Below are 6,084 nucleotides of genomic sequence, written 5' to 3' on the forward strand. Positions count from 1 at the left end.
TTCATTATGACACTTTCAAGTAGCTTCTTACTGCTCTGTGAGTTCATAAAGCGAATGAATTAACGGATGGGTCTTGCAACAGATCTTGAAATGTGTCTAGTTTAGCATGGATGTAGCTGAATGACTTGTAGCAGGTATTCACCTATATCAGAAAAATCCGTTTTAATGCATTTTGACTTTATCACTGAACGAAAGCAAACGTAATGTTGAAATCATTTTGTTTCTCTTTACAAACCCATGTCATGCTAGTTTCTGTGACAATAGTCTTAAAACTATTCATGCTATAACATATTTTTATGAGTTGTATCTGATCATAACTGAAAAAATGATCATTGGTTTTTGGCTTGGTTTCCCAGGTCTATTCATACTTAAGTTTTATATTAAATCAGAAGCCAGTTATCCCACCTTGTAATTTCTTCTGAAACAACAGCAAATGACCCCCATCGTTTGCATGTCAGAGAACCGTATTGAGATGAAATGTATTGTACGATGTCTAGCTACTGACCACCGTTTAGTGCATGCACGTTTTCAGACACTAACTGCTTGTTGTGACAATGCAACAGAAGGAAGCGAATCCAGGTCATTGCGTCACTGTCAAGTTCAAAACTTTCAATGGATCCGATATATGCTGTTTGACGTATGCTTGTTTGAGCATTGTATCAACAACGTAATTTATGTCGGTCTATGTCAATACATTTCCATCCAACGTATAGATAAAATTGCTAGCAGTACGATGAAACTGTCACGATCCGAAAACTCAGACACATAGATATGCTGTATTGTGTTAACGAGGGTTAACTTGGACGGATCCGATCTTTAACCAAACGCTGTATACACCTCGCGAATGATTAATATTCGGACCTTTCATTATTGTCACACAATTTAGATACACGTTAGTGATTGTTATGAATGATCTTCAGAGAATAACAACACGAGTTAATAGGGTGGATAAAATGATCGATAATGAGAAATATCGATAACAGGAAAAGTATTACTAATTTTGATATGAAAATAGTGTCTTAGATAATTTCGTATGTTAACTTTGTAACAGAAAACTGTTTTAATTTTCTCACATACTTTACAGAATTAGGACTTTAGTCATGATCTGCTTCTAACTTATGTCCAGGACGCTGTTTCGTTAATAATCCATACAAAACCATATGTAAGACTTTCATTTCTTTGAGATATTTTTGTCTCTTGTTCAAAGTTACGTTTTCGATATTATAGATAACAGATCGATAAGTTGTTAAATATCATCAATCTCTATGATCTATAACCTATAGTCAGTTTTTCACCTTACTACATACGTTTTCACTACTACAGTAAAAGCCGGATTGGGTAGATGCCGGTGTTCACAGCTTCCACTGTAACTTGTGGAACCTGCTAATCAGGAATGTTGATTTTCTGATTTTATGTTTATCGTCATATTACGACCTCAATGATATACGGGGCGGTGGGGTAGCCTAGTGGTTAAAGCGTTCGCTCGTCACGTCGAAGACCCGGGTTCGATTCCCCACATGGGTACAATGTGTGAGGCCCATTTTCTGGTGTCTCCCACCGTGATATTGCTGGAATATTGCTAAAAGCTGCGAAAAACCAAACTCACTCACTCACTCACTCAATGATATACTGATATATGTACCATCGCCATGTCATAGAGATTCATATTTTCTCTCGCTGACCTTTTGACAATTGTCCTGTTCACCATGGTGTAGATGACTGCTCATAATGTCAATCACTGGTTGTTGCTCGTCTGATTCAACTGTTCAAAGAACGTCATATATATACTAGAATACTGATATGTGGAATTGAATAACAAACACAAGCACACCATAAATCTTCCTCCTTGTGACTCAGACCTAGATAGTTTGCCTCATCATTCTTTCCAAGAATTATTCAATTCTCTTCAAAATGTAAAATTCATAAAGCTCGGATTCATATGTAACACGTGCCCGCCACAAACCAGGACACTGCTTGACTGTGATTCGATGAACATGTCACATGACCACATTCAGCTGTACATTAACTTAGCTGAGCCCCGTCTCATATCACGAGTGGTCGACGCGTAGAGGAAGGACACATTTCAGGCGGACAGTCAAAGTTCGTTACCAGGAGTTTGTTACTGAGTTCAAAACAGACAGTGAGGAGCAATTCGACTCGTGAATTCATACAATGAACAATTGGACACGTTCATAATCTTGAAAGGTGACTATAAATCTTTAACTTGAGTATTAGGTGCAGTAAACAGTGAGCTCTCACAAAGACCTTTTAAGAATACACTTTGCAGAATGATAACTTACTTGATTATGAAATAGGGTTATTCATATTAACAAAACCAAATATACTGCATTTGCAGCAGTAGTTACGTCAAAAATGTGCAAGCTGTTTTTTCCTTGTATGGGTTGTAACTATTTTTAACCTGGGCTTTCCAGCTTTTTAGATACCCGGGTGGGCATTTCTTCCTGGTACAAATGAGTACATTCGGATCAGTGTATAACTGTGGTATGTGCATAAAATATCAAGGCAGATTCCCGTCGCCTAATAGCTTTCTCCCCGCTGCTACTTAACGTTAAAAGCATAGGGTACATAACAAAATCTGCCCAAACTATTTAATGTCATTTTGAGATGAGCTTTTCAGCGAGTTATCACTATATCATAAAAGCTTTATTTTCATAAAGCTCGGACCGTGTGAGATAGCCTTACTTTGCAACACGTAGACAAGTTCGAACATGTCTTGAAAGAAATATAACACATGTCGTTATGACATGGTGTGCCGAATGAGGTGTAAACAGGGTAGACAGGATATTGTTTCATGCGACAAAATGATACTGGTATCGATACAGTAAGGTTCATAGCACAATTAAACACTGTATTCATCGTAAAACTGGGATTCCTAATTCATGTGTAGGAAACTTGCCATGATGGTGTATTCAATATTTCAACATATCCGCATGCATTCTATACGAATAAGAGAATATTTTCACATATTTGCATAAATTCAAAATCATCGGCTTTAGCCTAATGTTGGACACGGTCTAGAGCTTTCAGAAAAGTTTAAAGGACATGCACAGGTTCATTCCACACTGACCAGATATGATATGTGGTTATTGATGACAGTACATGCTAATTTCATTGTATGAATTGATTGCTTTATCCATCCATCTGAGAGAATACACACAGAGAGCATTCACCTTTACTGGTTAAATCAATTCATGGTAACCTGTTATTTGTTGGAGATTAAACGAGTGTTCATTTTCCTCAAACCTAAACCAAACATCTTGGCCACACAACCTTGTTTTGACTTCGACATTCTGAAATGCTGATTCAATCCGAGCAGATATTTTGATTCAAATATGAAAATAACCAGATCCACAAGATCACAACAGGGACGAATGAACAAAAGTATTTTGAACTCAAGTAATTGTTGTGGTAACAGTTCACATTAGTCTTCCTAAATTCTCAACCATATGTCAATGGTTATCATTTATACATGGTATTCAAGACGTCTGAGTGAGTGAGTTTAGTTTTACGCCGCACTCAGCAATATTCCAGCTATATGGCGGCGGTCTTTAAATAAGCGAGTCTGGACCAGACAATGCAGTGATCAACAGCATGAGCATCGATCTATCGATCTATCAAATGACAGGGAACCGATGACATGTGTCAATCAAGTCAGCGAGCCTGATCACCCGATCCCGTTTGTCGCCCCTTACAAGTATAGTCGCTTTTTATAGCAAGCATGGGCTACTGAAGGTCTATTCTACCCCGGACCTTCACGGGTCCAGAACATCGGAACAGTAACGCAGAAAATGACAAATAGACATACACACTGATCCAAATCTTACCTAAATCTCTCCCATGGTTTACCGTGGTGTCTAAAAACTCGGATCAGTTACGTCTCCTTATTCGATAGGTACCAAATACCCATGAGAATTGTCAGGTGAGAGTCACTTCAACTTATCCACCAAACGAATGGGCACAGTATGTTGTGATATAAAAAACTCAGATCGGTTGTCATACAGATCGGTTAGCCCACGCTTTTTAGTTTGAGGCGAACAGAATGGGTGCGACTGGATATTGCAAAATCACGTGATGTCACGACTATACTGTTGCCTTCTATTTCACAGCTTGTTTCTCTGTCAACAGTTCTTCACATTTTAGAAACAGTATCGCGAATTTAGTTCTCGCCATGTCAGACAAGTTAATTGGATAGAGAAAATATATGAATGGTAAAAAAAAACAAATTCATAAAGCTCAGATACTGATGGTTTCACGTTTTCCTTGTACACTATGACATATTGCTTGACTGTGATTGGATGATACAAGTCACGTGTCCCCAATCGGGTATATAGGGAGAACCCATTTAGGTAGCTTGACAGACATGATGACACCTTCAAGAAGTTCCTTACTGTATACCACGTTGGTGCCTTAGAGAAATTAGGCTTTGAGTGTTCATAATTTAAGTGAATGGATTAACGCATGTGTCTTTTAACCGTTCTGGAAATGTGAGTAGTTTAGCATGAATGTGTAGCACTTGTAGCAAATATTCACTGAAATCAAACGAATCTGTTTAATGCATATTGACTTTATTCTCTGAATGAAAACAAATTTGATGTTGAAATCACATTGGTTCCACTTTCAAACCCATACCATATTCCTTTTAAGGCGATAGTGTTAAAATTATTACTTAGCGCGAGTTGTACCAAAGTATAGCTTGGTTGTCCAGGTCTATGCGCGTCATTGTGCGCATTGCTTCCTTAAGCTAGGATATTGGAAGAAACTATAACTCAATATTAATGACATATTTTTCCTAAAAATTGGAACTTGTTAGGTATGACTAGTTTGAAAGTTAAAGACAAACAAGATTATGCTTGAATATTGTATGACAGCTGTTCACGAAATAGTCCAATCAAGCCACTATACAAGAGACATATGGGTTTCTAACAGATAAATCTTTTATCTGTTGAAGAATTTGCATGGTTGGCAAGATAAGATTTGAAAGATAACACGAATGTATAAATTTTGTCCACCGTTTCAATGTTTAGAAGTCATTCATAACATTGGGATCATGAGCATGTTACTAGGTATCTGTTGAGGTTATCAAATCTATACAGAGTTCATTTATATTTCACAACTTCTTTGAGTGCATACATTACTTGTACATTACTCGCTTTGTCAGATTTGTTATATAGATACGGGAATGAATATATGGTAATCGATTCCTTTTCCAAACACAAATCATAAAGATCGGACACTGACTGTAGCACGTAGTCCTTGTACACTATGATATCATGTTTGACTGTGATTGGATGACACAAGTCACATGTCCCCAGCCGGGCACGTATAGAGTACATGGTTGACTTTGCTGTCATGGCGGCGTCCATTACATGACATGAACAAGGCGTTCCGTACTGTATACTTCCCTGATGCCTCAGAATTAGGCTCTGTGAGTTCATAAAGTGATTGGATTTTTGGATGTAACCGTTCTTGAAATGTGAGTTGTTGAACATAAATTTGTAGCAGATTTTCACTGATATCAAACAAATGTACTTTAATGCATGTTCACTTTATAACAGGACGGGGGAAAACGTCAAGTTGAAATCACTCTTGTTTCCACTTTTAAAAAAATCTCACAGCATACCCTATATTCGTGGCGATTGTACCAAAAGCACTCATGCTATTACTTCCTTGTATGAGTTGTATCATTCTATTCATAGCTTGGGTTGTCGAGGTCTATTCATAGCGCATTCCTTCCTCCTTATGGAAACTATCGGACCCATGGCATTACACAGTTGAGATAACTCCTCGTTGGCGTGACCAGTTTTGATGTTTAAGGCAAACTAGAAACACAGAGGTTTCAAACTGATAATTCTTTTATGTGTTAATATTTTGCTTGGTTGGCAAGATAAGATTTGAAAGATAACACAAATATATAAACTTTTTTCCACCAGTTCAATGTTTCGAATCAATTCATAACATTCGGATCGGTTAAGACAAGTCCATTTGGATCATTAGAATGTGACTGGATATCTGTTGACTTTATCACATCTATATAGAGCACGTAGTCCTTGTACACTATGACAT

Source organism: Haliotis asinina, chromosome 2 (genome assembly GCF_037392515.1).
Source record: "Haliotis asinina isolate JCU_RB_2024 chromosome 2, JCU_Hal_asi_v2, whole genome shotgun sequence".
Taxonomy (NCBI): Eukaryota; Metazoa; Mollusca; class Gastropoda; order Lepetellida; family Haliotidae; genus Haliotis; species Haliotis asinina.